The 16,446-nt window shown below is 37.0% G+C and overlaps 1 protein-coding gene across 9 annotated transcripts in view; it reads left to right on the forward strand.

Moving 5' to 3' along the window:
- Positions 1–16,446, forward strand: part of LOC149075581 (uncharacterized) — an 87,378-nt gene that overhangs the window by 27,916 nt on the left and 43,016 nt on the right. For 3 of the 9 annotated variants that reach the window (XM_089243069.1, XM_089243073.1, XM_089243075.1), the window contains exon 1: positions 6,388–6,461. The exons of the other annotated variants lie outside the window; for them this stretch is intronic. The gene's annotated coding sequence lies outside the window, so the exon portion shown is untranslated. Of the gene's footprint in view, positions 1–6,387; positions 6,462–16,446 lie in introns of those variants that run through there. 9 annotated transcript variants of the gene reach the window in all.

Below are 16,446 nucleotides of genomic sequence, written 5' to 3' on the forward strand. Positions count from 1 at the left end.
AAACGGAAATCAATTGGTCGATCTACATCTGAAGCACGAAAGAAAAAGGCATTACGAGCTTCAGGATTACGACGAACAACGGGAAGCAAGATTAGAAGCTGTTCGAATACAAACTGCTCAAGCCCGTTCTTCTCAAACGAACGAGCAACGAGAATCAAGATTGGAAGCCGATCGAGTACGCACTGCTCAAGCTCGTTCGAATGAAACAATTGACCAACGAAGAGCAAGACTGGGAACCAATCGAGAACGCAATGTTCAATCCAGACGGACACAGCACGCTGATTTGAATCTTGCTGCGTTCCATTACGATGCTGATTATGATTACAGTCTTCATCGAAGTGTCGTTATTGGAAAAATGGACAAGTTATGCGAATTTTGCCGTGCACTGAAATTCAAGAATGAAACTCCAGGAATGTGCTGCGCAGGTGGAAAAGTGAAATTGCCAGAATTGCATTTACCACCCGAACCATTATCAACGTTGGTATCAGGTGACACAAGCGAGTCGAAACATTTCTTGGCAAACATACGCAAGAACAATTCATGTTTCCAAATGACATCGTTCGGTGCAACAAAAATCATACGTGACAATTACATGCCAACGTTCAAAGTCCAAGGGCAAATTTATCATCGTGTTGGATCACTTCTACCACTGCCGGATTCAGATCACAAATTTCTCCAAATTTATTTCATGGTAACCACTGATGAACAAGTTGATCAACGTTGTCGATTCAATACCAACACTAATAGAGAAATTGTTGCTGCCATTCAAAATTTATTCGATCAACACAACGAATTAGTTCGACTGTTCAGGACGGTCCTTGAGCGAATGCCAGCTGATGATTACGTTGTTGTCATTAGAGCTGACAAAACACCAGCCGGCCAACACGAAAGACAATACAACGCACCAACAATTAATGAAGTGGCGATCGTCAATTTTATTCTGGCAAGGAGAAGATGGATATCATTTCAACATCAAAATGAGAAATCCACAAACACACGAGGAGACCAATAAGAAAGTCAGTGCCATGAATTACTATTCATATCGATTGATGATTCGTGAGAACCCAGACAATCACATTTTGAAATGTCGGCAATTGTTTCATCAATACATTGTCGATATGTATGCAAAAATCGAGACCAAACGACTTCCCTTTATTTGATTGAATCAAACCGAACTGCGCTCAGAAGAATATATTCATTTACGCGATGCAATTGCTACTGATGGTAATCCCAATGAACTGGGAAAAATGGTCATACTGCCAGCTACATTCACAGGAAGCCCACGGCACATACATGAATACTCACAAGATGCAATGACTTATGTTCGCGCATACGGCCGTCCAGATTTTTTCATACATTCAAGTGCAATCCTACGTGGGATGAAATTAAAGAACTTCTGTTGCATGGACAATCGTCTTCGGATCGCCATGACATTATCGCACGTGTGTTCAAACAAAAACTGAAATCTATGATGGATTTCATTGTCATACATCATGTTTTTGGGGAGACACGCTGTTGGATGTATTTCATTGAATGGCAGAGAAGAGGATTACCGCATGCACACATTTTGATTTGGTTGATCGACAAAATTACACCAGACAAAATTAATGAAGTCATCTCAGCAAAAATACCAGATGTCCCCATTGATCCAAGCTTATTCGAAGTCGTTACCAAAAACATGATTCATGGTCCATGTGGCGATCAACAACAATTCTCCGTGCATGAAGAATGGAAAATGCACGGAACGCTATCCAAGAGACTTACACGCCGAAACTATCAGTGGAAATGATGGATATCCACAATATCGTCGACGATCAACTGAAGATGGTGGGAAATTCATCATTCTAAAAGTGCGCAACAATGACATTGAAGTCGATAATCGTTGGGTTGTGTCGTATTCACCACTACTCTCGAAGACGTTCAAAGCACACATCAATGTCGAGTATTGCAATTCAGTGAAATCTATCAAATACATTTGCAAATATGTCAACAAAGGAAGCGATATAGCAGTTTTTGGAGAGGGAAATGCATCTACACCAATCGATGAAATCGAACGATATCAATTGGGACGCTACATTAGCAGCAATGAAGCTGTTTGGCGTCTTTTCTCATTTCCAATTCATGAACGTCATCCAACAGTTGTTCATGCACAGCAGTGCATTTTACAACGGAAAATGTACATGCAAAGGCATTTTCGCCACCGCAAACAACGTTAACTGCGTTCTTCTCATTGTGCACGGATGATTTGTTCGCAAGAGAATGCTACTTTACTCAGAAGTGCCAAAATACTACTCATGAAATGCATCAGCGAAAAAATTTCAACGTCATAAACAGGGCAAACCAAACCAGTTGAAGGACATCCGAATTTATATTCGTCCGACGCGTTAGGCCGTCTGTATACAGTTCATCCAAACAATCAAGAATGTTTTTACCTGCGATTACTGTCAGTTAACATATGTGGACCGAAATCCTTCTAAGAACTGAGAACAGTAAATGATGAAGTATGTGTGACCTATCGAGAAGCTTGCCAAGAATTAAATCTTCTTGAAAACGATGCCCATTGGGACACAGCACTCGCTGATGCATCGAATACTGCTCAACCACAGCAAATAAGCAGCGATAATATTGACAACGTGTTTCCCATCCAATCCGAAAGATCTTTGGGAAAAATACAAAGATTACATGAGTGAAGACATCCTACGCCGTTTGCGAGCAACGAATCCGGACATACAATTCACACCAAATGTGTATAATGAGGCGTTAGTTTCGATCGAGGATATGTTTGTCAATCGCTAACAAAGGATTGGTGCAGTTGGGAATGTGTGCACCAAATCGATCTGCAAATGACGCTTATGATCGTGATTTGCAACGTGAAACACACTTCGATGTCGATGATTTGGATACATTTGTTGAAAAGAATCTTCCAAAATTGGTTCCAGAACAACGCATTGTATATGACACAATCATGCAAGCAATTGCAAATCAAAGCGGCGGATTGTACTTCATAGATGCGCCCGGAGGTACAAGCAAAACTTTTCTCATTTCAATCATTTTGGCAACCATACGAACACGGAATAAAACTGCACTGGCAATTGCATCATCTGGAATTGCGGCAACACTTTTGGATGATGGTCGAACAGCGCATTCAGCACTGAAATCGCCGTTGAATTTGAAAACCACTGAGACGCCAACATGCAATATCACCAAAAATTCCGGAATGGGCAAAGTTCTCCAAACATGTGAACTTATCATGTGGGACGAATGCACAATGGCTCACAAAAAAGCATCGGAAGCGCTTGATCGTACACTGCAAGATTTGAGGGGAAGTGGACAGCCCTTCGGTGGAGCACTCATTTTATTGTCTGGTGATTTTCGACAAACTCTGCAAGTCATACCACGTTCAATATCCGCTGATGTTGCCTCATGCATGTCTCAAATCATCAGTTCTATGGCGACATGTAAAGAAATTCACTTTGAAAACCAATATGCGTGTTCAACTACAAAATGATGCATCCGCCGAACGTTTCGCAAAACAATTGCTGGATATTGGGAATGGGAAGATGACAATCGACAGATCTACACAATGTATCACATTTGCCAACAAACTTTTGTAAGATGACATCAACCAAAGACGAATTGATTCAAAAGGTTTTCCCAAATATCGCGTGGAATTACAAAAATCATCAGTGGCTCAGTGCACGTGCTATATTAGCAGCTACAAACAACGATGCCAATGCCATCAATTTCAGCATTCAAAACAGAATACCAGGCGAAGCGACAACGTACAAGTCCATCGATACTGTGATGAATCTAGACGAAGTTGTCAATTACCCAACGGAATTCTTGAATTTACTCGATTTGCGAGGTATGCCACCGCACATTTTAACATTGAAAATTGGCGGGGCCTATCATTCTTCTCCGAAATATCAATCCACCACGACTTTCGGTGAGAAAGATGATGAACAATGTCATCGAAGCTACAATTTTGAATGGCAAATTTAAGGATGAAGATGTATTGTTGCCACGTATTCCAATGATCCCAACAGATATGTCATTTGAATTGAAACGTTTACAGTTTCCGGTGCTACTCGCTTTTGCAATGGCCATCAACAAAGCACAAGGGCAATCGCTGCAAGTGTGTGGGCTAGATTGGGAGAATCAGTGCTTCTCGCATGGACAACTGTATGTGGCCAGCTCACGCGTCGGAAAACCTTCAGATTTATTCGTGTACGCACCAGACGGAAAAACAAAAAATATCGTGTATCCACAAGCACTCTAATAAATAAATAGAATTAAAATGACGCTCTGAAATTTTTTCCATATGGAAATGAATGAGTTTCAATAAAAATGACAAAATGTAAATTGAATGTTATCATAACGAGTTCCCTTGAACTGCCTTTTTTTCTGAGATCGCAGCAACGCGCGACAGGTAAGCTAGTACTATATAAAAACAACGCGCTATCCACATACAGCATTCACTGGGTGAAAGCAAAATGAGTCTAAAAATGCGGGCGAAACGCCCGTAAATATGTGCTCGTGTGAAAAGGCGTGCGGGTCCGCATACCCTTTCACACGAGCACACGAATTTCAGTTTGAAATTCGTGAATAAAACTATTTTTTTCGAAATTTTTGTAATTATTTTTCTTCATCCCTGATTCAGAGAGAGTGCCCATAGGCAGCCTAGAGCCATTCTTTGGTGGTTCAATCTAGAGCCCCATAGAATATGGACATAAAGATGTCTTTATTCTGATCCTCACAAACAGTCGATGGGAGAAAATATCTTAAAATATTTTCAAAAGATTTTGAAAAAAAAAAAACTGTCTTTTCGGAAAAATATGAAAGAAAAATTCCAAAAACATCCAATGATGTTCCAAAAAAAAACCTTCAGGAGATATCAAAGACCTTGCAAGTAGAAAAAAAAGGAGAGGGAGCGGAGACTTTCAAAATGTCTGTGCTTAGAAATATTCACACCACAATTCTATCTTAGGCCGGGATTACACTATGAAAGTTTTGTAAAAGCTTTTTGATAAAACGTGAAAAATTCAACCAATAAGATCACCAGTTGCATTTCCTTGAATTCAACCGATTCGCCTATTGGTTAAACTGTTCAACTTTTATAAAAGTTCTTTTATAAAACTTTATATTGTAATCTTGGCCTTAAGCCCGGATTACACTATAAAAATTTTATAATAATTCTTTTAAAAATGCTACCAATAAGTTGATCGGTTGCATTTGCTCGAATACAAACGATAAATTTATTGGTTGCTTTTTTGAAGTTTTATAATATAACTTTCATAAACCTTTTATAGTGAAATCCCATTCTTAGTTTAGTCACTTCTGAAATATAAAATTTCACTTTTTTTTTTTAGTTTATAGGCTCAATATCGAGTAAAATATACTTGTAGGTATCGGGGGAGGGGACCACCAAAACTATTCAAGTGCTTACGGCCTTCAAACGTCTTAATCCGGCTGTGAGTGAACGCCGTACGTGGATAACGTTGTTTAATGAAAGTATTTTTTTTTTAAGTTTAAAAAAATTAAAAGATTAAAATATATATATGTATAGATATTTTATGTTATGTTTAATATTTATATGTTTTAAATAATTCCAATATTTATATTTTTTAAATAATTTCAAATATTTAAAAAGAAAAAATTAAAATTTTTTAATTTAATTTAAAAGTTATTAAAGTATGTACTCAATTAAATATTCGTAATAAACAGAACGGCTTATAATTTTGGTCCCGTCAGTGGCCGTTATTGGCATGTTTTATTGTATAAAATTGTAAAGTATGGACAAAAGTCAGTTAAAGTTGCTATATCTCCATCTTAGAAGGAAACGGTTTCGGCTCGTCTGAAAGGCTCAGTATATTCCAATTGTTAAAACTTCTTCCGGACCCGCTTCCGCTCCGTGTGAAAGGCCTCTAAAGCTGGTGTTGATTGTGTTACCTGCTGGAAAATAAAAAGATCAGCATCTCTCATCTTCCTGTATAGTCTCATTTATATAATTTTGAAGCCATTCATTTTAATCTTCAATCAGTTTTTGTTATTTTTATAGCATTCCTTGGTGTTTAAACAAACTTATCTTTAGAGTTTTGGCAGAAGCTGGGACGAATCAAACGATTTCCCATTAAAACCTAGGTCAATTACGATGGGTTCAAGGGAACTACAAATGTCTATTCTAGCGGAGAAAAAAAAAAAAAAATTGGTGTCTTTTTTTTTTATTGAAAGCCTAGTCGATTACTCACATTCCCTGGTATATATCATACACGTGGCATGGAGCCTTCATAAAAAACATTTTCCACCCACATCTCTGATTGGACAATTCTTTAGTTTCGGTTTGAGGCGAAGCTGGAGATGGATTATTATATGCAGACACAATTCTGACTTGGTCAGTGGTCATCAAGAGTTTGCGTGTGTGTAGTATTCTCAGGTTTTACAGCAGTTAAGATTTGAAAGCGGTATGTAAATTTAAATCCAATTTTTTTGATACACTATCTTTGTATGTAAATCGTGAATATTCACTGATACAGAACTTTGATTTCTAATGATATCAGTTAAAGCACGCAAAATTTTCCAAAATTTTACGTTGGTTTCTGTCGCCTGCGTAATAAACTTTGAACTTCGCTATGCGCTGATGCTACAGTGAGTGTTCTTGAAGGTTATTATGATATTGAACATTATTTCACATTGTTAAAATTTTCCAGCGTTTTATAGAATTAAGGTTAATTAACACTTCATCTAGCTGATGGAAAGTACCAGGTTAGACAATTCATTGCGCATTATCTGATTGTTTGGAAGAATTATTTTTTTATCTTAATATTGTGACATTAATTAGTACTATAACGACCAACCAAATAATTTACATGATTACTATTTATCAATGCATTTATATTTTTATTGCCATTTTCTTCTCATTCTACTTTTTCATAATGCCGTGGATCAGGGGTCTTCAACTTTTTAGACATCGTGGGCCAAAGCAAGAATTAGACTCCTTATTGAGGTATTTCGAATAATAAGATTTAATCCAGAATCCTCAATCGCACACCGACATCTTAACGCAGTGGTTCTCATACTTATGTCACCCGCGGCTCTCTTGCTCAATTCACGGTTCGTATGCGGCGCCCACAATAGTTCGGTATGTGTTTTCCAATATACAAGAACCACTCGAAGCATAGGTAGCAGCACTATGTAATCACTATCTACAGTTCATCGCGACGCACACTTTGAGAAACACTGTCTTAACAGAAGGGCCAACCGGATCCCCAACCTGAACAGGGGCCCAAAATAGTTGAAGACCTCATTTATTCTGAAATTACTTTTTTTTATTACTTACCGATAAAGTACTCTGAAATCATTTCTGTACAATTCTGGAAAAGTTTGATTTCATTACTTATTCTTTTAATTATTTTAAATTCACTTTAAATTTTTTTTGTAATAATTATCCCGTTAGCTCTGAAATTATTTCTTTGGTTCATTCTGAAATAAATTCTTTCAGTAATCCTAGGAATATTTTTTTTTATCAATTATGAAATAATTCCTATTGCTACAGCTGAAATTATTTCACTGTTTATGAAAATGTTTTATTTTAGAATTAATCACCCATTAATTAAAAATTTTAATCAGTTACTAAACAATTTCAATAATAAGTTTTTTTCATAATTTCTTTATAAAAAATTCTTGAATTATTTTTCCGGTAATGTATTTGTCAGCATTACTGGGAATTTTATTATCGGGTATGCCTTTTCGGATGCTGACTTAGTCGTAAAAACTCTTTGGGCCCCGCTTGCTCCATATCTCACTGGCCTGCTGGCAAAATCAAATTATTTTTCCATTTATCCTCTTTTTCGATGTCTTTAGCCGTTTTCTAAATATTATCGGTGGGCCACGGTAAAATGCTCCGAGGGTCGAATGTGGCCCACGGGCCATGCGTTGAAGACTCTTGCCGTAGATAAAGGTTTAATGATGGAATATGAGCTAGAGCAGGGGTGGCCTACAGCTGACCCGCGAATCGCATGCGGCCAGTGAAGTAATTTTGTGCAATCCGCGGCGATAAGGTAGAAGTATGTACCTTGAAAAAAATTAAACTAATTTGTGATCATTATTTGAACTGTCGGTTCCGACAACAGATTTCTTGATTAACTAACTGTTTACGAACTTATTTTTAGGGACGAAATCAATTCAATAAATAATTAATTCAATTTATAATAGAGCGGCTTATACACCGAAGTTGCACCACTGGTGCGGCCCGCCAACAGAAAGAAGTTTGCCACCCCTGATCTAGAGCATTGATTTTCAACCGTCGTTCGGCGATGTTATGGATGAAAAACTGCCTCTATTTGCAATATTGACTATATTCCTTATGTTCTCTTGTACATATTAAAAATCCGCAGAAAATGAAGAGATTTAAAATTCCGTAGAGGAATGTGTACGAGATGCATGTCTGGTTAAATAGTGCGTATTAGTATACAGTCTGACCCGCGATATACCTAATGAACTCCGATTAAACGAATTTTCCGATTCAACTAATTTATTTTAGAAGTTCTTTTACGTGTGTTTGTGTTATCTCAACCACGTAAAAGTTTCACGAATAAAACGTTCCTTTATCTGATTCGTTAAATCGGGGTTTGACTGTATATTGCATTTTAACGTGTGTGAAAAACCCCCTCTTGGGCGCAAAATGTGAAAAAAAAGTTTCCAAATGTATTTTTTATTCATCATAGAAACCAAACATCACAGTCAACTTCATCAACTGGTTCATTATCATTATCAGTCATTCTCATAGCAAATTGCAAGGAATTGAGTAATCTGTTAATATCTATAATGCTATCCATATACAGGAACCCCTCCCCCTATTTTTTGGGGTCTAATTTTTTTCAAAAAGGGTTCCTTACACACGTTAAAATACGGTATTCTTTATATCAGGCAGTAAATTGGTCAGTTAATTGTCTGTATATTGGTTTTTATTTCCCTAGCCGTTTGTCAGGTCTGCCAATTTTTTATCCCATTTCCGTTGGTCCGTGAAAATGTTCAACTTAATTTATTGGTCTGCAGGATTAAAGAGATGATTCAGAGAAGGAAATAATTTTAATGCGGTTATTTTTTTGAGTTGAGAAAACGATGGTATTTCGTTGATTTACAATGAATTGTGATCAATGATCATTGAAATTGTCTTGTAATTCCATCGCTAAAAAACTTTCACACTGTACGAAACTGTATTAGAATTTAATTTCTTTAGAATTCATTAGTTCTGAATTCATTTGAGAAGTTAATATTTTTTCACATGGCTGTTTTCATCCGGTAATTTATTTTGAATGGCTAATGACTGCTGCCAAAAAATTTCTGCAATCAAATTTAATGGGAAATTGTATGATATTTTTTCTGCAAATTACGTTCACCGAAAAAAAAGGTAAACTTGCAGATATATATGTGATACATTGGCAAATCTGTGATAAATTAGAAAAAGTCGCTACTCTCTGCTAGGTAAAATTTTTCTTATGGATTTCTTTTCTTATTTCGGAGTTAAGTTTTGGTAGTCCCAATCTAGCATTTCTGTTATTCTGTGACTTCACTGTGTAATGTATTGATTGCTATTGGAAGTTAATGCCTTTTTAGCTGAATTTCTTTTGAATTTCCTTATTTTAATGTGACTGTGGCGGTACTATTATTTTTTAAATAAAGACATTTTTGAAAAAACGCATAAGGTTTTGGTTTGGATATGGTATAAAATTAAGAAAATGAATGTCATTTCATGAATATTTTGGTGAAAAAAAAGTTGTTGCCAATTTTATGTCAAATTAGTATATTTTCAGTACTTCTGCTAGACGTTATACATTAAAAGCTATTGCTTGTTCAAAATGTTCTTCACACATATTAAATAGTATTCTAGTTTCAGAATGCTATGAAAACATTTTGAGACGGTAAAAATACACATCTTTCGTTAAAAATATTTGGCATTCTCAATTCAGAATCATTTGATTGGAGAAGTTTCAAACATATAGCAAAGTTTTTAGTTCATTGCACAGCCAAAGCTATTTAACCCTTCGACTACTGACAATGTATTTCGAAGTATCACTTTCTGTACTTCTGTAACCTCTGTAGCATTTCTCCCATATGTTGTTGGGTGTTTGTTTTTTGAAGTATTAAGATTGTATAAATAATTTACGATTACGATGACAACACAAATGTGGGAAAACTAGTCCTTTTTTTCAATATATTAATTTATAAAATTCAGTTAATGTTTCGCCCCTGTAAAAGTGTTTACTGAATGCAGTAAAACACTGCACCTCTCAATGATTTTCTTCCTGGTGAAGTAAATATTGATTATGTATTTTTTTATACAGTGAGAAAGTTTCATTGAAAAATTCTTGAGAAATCATGAGAAAAAAAATATCAGAAAACGCATTTAGAGACAAATGAAGCAGTTTTTTATTCTAGAATAATTGCATTCTGAAATGAGCATATGAATAACGACGAAAATTTTCACGAAATTCATCGTTTGAAGGCTTTGTAGCCGCCTTGAATTGTTCCCAAGAGATCTCTGATGACTAGGTGCTATAGTATGCATTAATTATTTTTCTAAGTAGATCTGCTATCCTGCAGATTCCGATAATTGTAATGACGTTGAGTTTCCAGTTGTACTTTTCTGAAAGTTTCTGAATTTCTTTCTCCAGACGTTTGCTTTCCATTGTCACAAATGCCAGTATTGAGATTTCATTTTAGAAAGGACCTTGGTAGTCTAAAGAAAACTGCTTTGAAGCAAATTATAATGAGCAATTTTTATATAGCAAACTTCTCAAAAATGGCCCATGTATTTAATGCGCCTATTTTTTGCAACACGTGGTCTTTCATATCAAATAAAACTTCCATAGTACTCATTTCCTATTGTTTTCTGAACAATCTGAGTTGTTAGTAATCCTAGTTCAAAGGTTCTTAACATCTTTGATCCATGAACCCTTTGTGCTTAAAAACTAATATTCAGTATATATCAATATAAAAAAACCATGAGTAAATGGTCTTCTCATTCAATCTCGGAATAACCTCCAAATCAAATTGTCACTAAAAGTTAACCAGAGGCTTTCCTAATTGCGAGAGGAGGGCGCTATATAAAGTACGAACTGAACCAATCAAGTACCGGAGAAACCTCTAGCTTGCAAACATACTCATACATGTATGACATTCCTCTATTTTTCCGGAAGCCGTATAGAATAAGCATAATATTCAAAACGGGTGGCCAACCTTTTTCCAAGACGTGCCACTGCAAATTTTAAAGCTCAGACCATGCATCCCATTATACGGGACATTTTTTTCTTTGTGTCTAAAATATTGGTTAGGGATCGTTCAGGTATTGCGTCAGCATCGATAAGGGGGGTTTCCAATTTGGTGACTTTTGATGACAAAGTGGGGAAGGGGTCTGGATGATGCTTCGTCATCAATCACCCACTATGAAAATCTATATACGGTATATAAAATTGATTTTGTGTGTATGTTCTCTATATACAAATCTACAATTTTAGTTCGATCGTCGCCAAATTTTGCATATATACCAAATAGGACCCGACTTGAACGATAGGCAACTTTAAAATTTCGTCAGCAGAGCAAATGCCCCAAATAGGCAAAAAAAAAAAAAAAACTGTCGGGCAACAATAGTTTTTGGGTCTCAATGATCACTTTCGGAACGTTTACTTTGGTTACTGTGGTTTCCTAGCTATGCGTTTCGGACGTGATATTAGGGTGGAACGAAAAAGGGAGTTTTTTTCATTTTTTTTGGAAATTGATGTTGCCTTTGTATTCAAAAGATGCTTTTCAAGGTTTTAAGAACTTACACCAGAATCTAGGAAAACATTGATATCTCGAGGTTCCTCACAGACCCTAAAGGTTGAGCAAAAAGACTTTTCTAAGTACACATTATAAAAATATTTTTAAACATAAACAAGGGTGCTGTAGCCCAGGTCGATAAAATACTCGCCTAAAGTACCAAAGGATGTTTAGAGGTGTCGTGAGTTCGATATCCGATTCGTCCTTGTCAGAAAACTTCCCTGACACAGGGGTACAACAAAAGCGGCGACATAACCGCAGAAAACATTGCTACCGCAGGGAGTCCCCCATAGAGGGGTTAGCGCACTAACTTCTCGATGAGTATAAAAAACAAGCCTGCCGGTCGGAATCGGCAAGAAATTGTAGGCCCTGGTCTAATTATCCCTCGTGTGCAGAACATGACCGTGGTGCGACAAAAATGATCAAACATGAAAGATGATGATTTTTAAAAAGCATTGTTTAGAAAAGAAACACTTAAAGTTATTCAGTATATGAGGCAAAACTAAATATACACACACATTTATTTATTTATATAAACCCAGAGAAATACGAGTTTCATGTATGAGTAATAACTGACAAGCAAACATTGCAGCTGTCATGGCAGTTGAAAGGGGAATTTTTCAAGCACTCCCGAATATAGTGATTGATATAGGGAGATGAAAATAAACCTTTTTTTGGGGGGTGGGGACAAAACTATAACCATGTTCCAAATTAAAAAAAACCAAAACAGTTTGACGATATAGGTGTCAGTAGAATGCCTCTATGGCTTCCTCTGTTATCACACTGTTATTATATTTCACTTTTTTGTAAAATAGTCCGCTTTTTTTTCCAACGATGGAAGAGTACTCCTTGATTTTATTCTGACTTGAATGAAGCCTTCACGATTCGTTGATACAGCAAGAGATGCTTCAGTTACGAGTCGTACGCACAGTTCAACTGCTTGTGTGTTATCTGAGAATTTGGCAAGGGCCACTTGAATGCTCTGGAACTGTGCCACAGGTCATTTAAGCGATTTGTAAATCCTTAGTTCATTTTTACAAAATTAGGTTGGGGGGGGGGGGCAAGCCACATCCCATAACCTTCAGGGCCACACTTGGTCTGCGGGTCAAGGGTTTACCATATATGGCTTAAAGTGTGGCTCGCAATGAATTTTTTAAAGACAGTTTGAGTTGTTATCCTTCAAATAGCATTGAAATTAACAGAAATAGATTATAACAATATGTAAAGGTATTTTCTTTAGAAATTGTTTTTTTAAAAAATATTTTTTGCATTGAAAAATCTTTTTTTCTTGGGGGGGGGGGGGGAGAGGTGCACGAGTCCCCTCCCACGTATGTTTCTGATCCCACCAATATGCGTTAGGAGGTGGGGCAGTGATGACGAAATTTTGCTGACAAGTGCGGAGGGAGTCAAAAATGGCTAAAACTTTGCTTACATAATACTTGAATGTGTCAGAAGGAGGAACAAACTTGATATCATGAGTGCGTGAGTTGGTGAATGTTCCCATGATTTTTATGCTGGAAAAAATCAATAAAATTAGAATTAATAAAAAATACAAGGCTGTACAGTGTCATGGGGGTGTTATTTCTTTACGCCTATGAAGGGGGTTCATTGCGCAAAGAATAAGCATTCAAATTGACCCGCGACTTCACTTGTTGATAATGGTTTGGACCAGAACTAGGATTTTTTTGGGAGGGAGAGAGCGTAATTTTGCTGCCCATTATGTTTCCCCCCCTTCCCCCCACAAAATTTGTCCCCTTCCAAATTTCCTGCCCTAGTTGTGACATTCATTCCCCCTACATCCTGTGGCCAGGCATATAGAACCTCCATAGTGAATTTATTAGTTTAAAAAAGCAAAATTCCCTGGACAGATCATACACATTCTTGAGAACACGCGATTACCATGTTATTTTTAAAAAAATAGTATAATTTATTTAATAAAAAAATAAATATGTCCAATACCTCAATGATTCTAGGAGGTATCTAGGAGGATAGATATCATTATGGATATGGATCCTCCGGGCATATGTCTCCAGCTCACAGTCTGGAACCTTAACAGCCCTATACTTGTGGAAGTTGGAGATGAGGGACGTTGATTTTATTCACCATGAAATCAAACTAATCAGTGCTAATTAGAAGAAATTTATTCACTTTCACTTATACAAGAGAGAAAAAGTTGACAAAATTAGCGAACAGTATATTTTTTCCCAGGTATTCTCAGTAATTTTTTTTTTCAGTTTGGGTCCTATTGTTTTAGAGCTAGTAAGTAGATAGCTACAAGTAATACTAATAAATATAAATTATTCTTTGTCTCTTAATAGAGTAAAACCTCGTTTATCCAAACGTCAATTTTCCAAACAACTCTGTCGACCGAACACCTTTTCAACCTAACTCATTTTCAGTTTTGTATAGTCAATGATGCTCAACAGTTGGTATTCTCTTGGAACTTGAATTGTCTTATCTCCCCACTCCATAGCTCCATTCTATTGTGTAGTTATAAACTATTGACAAGCAAACAAGCGCGTGAATAGGAGCAGATCTAGCTGCCATCTTTTTTTCCAACTGACGAATTCATCTTAATCCTATGGGTATGCCTTAATGAGAGGGAGGAGTGCATCTTTTGACAACAAAACACTTCTTATCACAGTTTTGTCGGGGAGGGGGTATCATTTTTTGCTAAATTTCAATTTATTCCTTTGCGTTACCGAATTTGTGTCGAAATCGATTTTCTGAACTTTTCACTTTTCTGAACACTCTTTAGTCTTAATGTGTTTATGTTTAGATAATCTACTTTTTAAGGGTGTGTTGCATTCTTTATATACATATTTAACATCCATCCATTTGAAATATATGATATCCATATTTATTATGAGCATCTTTCTCTCAACCGCATTTTCAGGCATTTTGCCTGTTGTGCCGTTGTATTTATGTATATTATTTCTTCATGATTTTGTGTTGAGCATTTTATTTTACTCAATTTTTTCACACAATCTTTTACGTATATTTTGCATTGTAATGTAATTTGCGTTATTTTAATTTCCTGTCAACATTTCTCATTTTCCTGTTTTTAAAGTTATCTACTTTTTGGCAATAGTGTTAGTATGCCTCAACTTCAATTAGTGCAGTGTAGAGCTTGCGCTGGGAGGTTTCCCTGATCTAGGGGGATAGTTGCGGATAGTTTCAACTGTAAAGGGTGTTTGGATGGGGCAAAGTTGGAGCCCGAGGCGAAGCATTACGAGACAAGAGTTAGGGTTTTAGTGGGCCCGGTTATTACGAAGCCACCTGTCGACAATGAAGCAATCTCCATGAACGACAGTTTAGTGGGTAAATGGGTGGTCATGGATGAGGTAGGGGGATAATGATTTAATCATCGGCGATTCTATGGAACAGAGTGTGTAGGAATTTTTACGGTTTCGAGCGTTTTTGTCTTCCTGGGGGGAAATTGGCAACATTTGGGAGGTTTTTCATAGCAGAAAGATGCCCTTGCGGATAATCCTGTAGATAGGAGCGGTTATCAGTGAGTCTCTGTCACAGTACCAGGATTTACTATTATCCGCTGGGAAGGGGGGGGGGGGGTTCAGATGTGGCAGTGATTCCAGTACTGCCATGGAGTACTAGGAGGTATAGGATCAACCAATGCAATTTAGGCCTGAAGGACATTTGCTTCTCACTTGGGGTCACGTTCTTGGAGCTTTCCGCATTTACCGATGGGTGTCTTCGTCAGCATTTTGACTGAGTACATAACAAAAGTTTACGCACCAATATGGTTCAACATTAAGATAAGAGTCATCGTATGCTGATGGAGCAAGACATTTGTTCAATTTAGTGGAGTTATCTAGGTTTTTACCTGACAAAACATTATGCATCATTGACCCAGTTATTCAAAGGAACGCTTTCTACGCCCACCCAGAGAATTTATTGATCTCATTACCCTCAGAAATCCGTACATTCCATGTTCCGAAAATAAACTTTTCTGCTAAGCACTATTCGGAACTAATTGCATGGGATCAAGTGCGAGTGACTGAACCACCTATTGTAAAAAATTAGAAAATGGGCCCACAAAAAATTATCTGAACATGCTTTTCCATCTATACAGAATTTTCCGTGTCGCTGAAGTAGGCCTCATAGATCACTTTCACATTCAAAGATCACCTAAGTAACCCGCAATACAGTTACAGAACACTTAAACGATCCTTGGCACATTTAGGGATCTCTTGAGTGACATGTGCCACAGTTTTAGAGCACTTAAGCGGCCCCAATGCCGTTCTACATCACTCAAGTTACCCGCAGAACATTTTCCAGATTACTTGAGTGATCCGGGACATAATTACGGATCAGTTAAGTGATGTGTGGCACAGTTCCAGAGCACTTATCGGCCCGGAAACATTTCCATAATGATCAAATTTTTCACTTGAAGGATCTGTGAAACATTTAGATGTAGGAGACTTATCAATAGGTAGAATGTTAGTTCAGGTGCCCAATAACTATCAAAAAGTTTTTCCGTTTTTGGCGCACCGAATAAGATGCCATTAAGAATATTTCATATTTTTATAAAGGGTGGTTGATGAAGGAAACATCATCCAAACCTCCCCTCCTTCCTTGTCAGCAAATCGGAACCCCTCCCCCCCCCCC

Source organism: Pholcus phalangioides, unplaced genomic scaffold (assembly GCF_987345545.1).
Source record: "Pholcus phalangioides strain wild (caught in Gottingen) unplaced genomic scaffold, Ppha-v1.0 ptg000015l_1, whole genome shotgun sequence".
Classification (NCBI taxonomy): domain Eukaryota; kingdom Metazoa; phylum Arthropoda; class Arachnida; order Araneae; family Pholcidae; genus Pholcus; species Pholcus phalangioides.